Here is a 1,205-nt window from a genome sequence, read left to right as displayed (position 1 = left end):
GCTCACAACCACCTGTAATGAGATCTGACACCCTCTTGAGATCTGACGCCCTCTTCTGGTGTGTCTGAAGACAGCTACAGTGTACTTACATATAATAATAAATAAATATTTAAAAAAAAAAGAAAAACCAAACTGGGCTAGAGAGATGGCTTAGCAGGTAAGAGCACTGACTGCTCTTCTGAAGGTCCTGAGTTCAAATCCCAGCAACCACATGGTGGCTCACAACCATCTGTAATGAGATCTGACGCCGTCTTCTGGTGCATCTGAAGACAGCTACAGTGTACTTACATATAATCAATAAATAAATCTTTAGAAAACAAAGAAAAACCAAAATAAATAAATATGTCTTAGAGAGTCTGTATGCAGAGATAGATTGGTGCAGATAGGTCTTCCATTTGAAGGGTTGCACAGTAGCCATATTAAAATTGTGGTGTGTTTTACCAATTCCCCCATTGAACAGTGAACCTTGAGAGCCCATTTTTTGTCAGTACAAATTGCTAGAGTGTGTACCCATATGTGCCAAGTGTTTTGTTTTTTCTTTGAGAACTCTCTTACCTTTCTCTTGCTGTTACAAGGTAACTTGTAGAAGCAGGGGTTAAAATGGGGCTTACAATTTTAGAGAGTAGGAGTTGATCATCACAATAGGGAACATGACAGCAGGCAGGCAATGGGAGCAGTGGCTGAGAGCTCACAGCTTGACAGTCAGATAGAGAGGGCTAACAGTCAAAACCCTCCCAGGGATAGACCTCCTCTGAGGCCACACCTCCTAGTCCTTCCCTAACACTTCTGGCAACCTGAAAGCAAGTCACATGTATGAGCCTTATCATTCACATCTATGACATTATCACTCTATGCCCCACATAGTGCTTTCAGACTAGAGCATCACATCCTACTCCTACACAAAACCATGAAAACTGTATTCAACAATCATGTACCATGTAGCTTTGGAATGTAACAGAAATCTCTTTTTGGAGAGCAGGTAGGATGTTCAAATAATGAATTGATGCTTTTTTTTTTTAAAAGATTTATTTTATTATTTATGTGTATAAGAACACTGTAGCTGTACAGATGGCCATGAGCCATCATGTGTGTGGCTGCTGGGAATTGAACTCAGGACCTCTGCCAGCTCCCGCTCGTTCTGGCCCTGCTCGCTCCTGTGTAATTCACTGTAGCTGTCTTCAGACACACCAGAAGAGGGCGTCAGA

This window comes from Mastomys coucha, unplaced genomic scaffold (genome assembly GCF_008632895.1).
Source record: "Mastomys coucha isolate ucsf_1 unplaced genomic scaffold, UCSF_Mcou_1 pScaffold22, whole genome shotgun sequence".
Classification (NCBI taxonomy): Eukaryota; Metazoa; Chordata; class Mammalia; order Rodentia; family Muridae; genus Mastomys; species Mastomys coucha.
Note: the sequence above shows the minus strand (reverse complement) of the source record.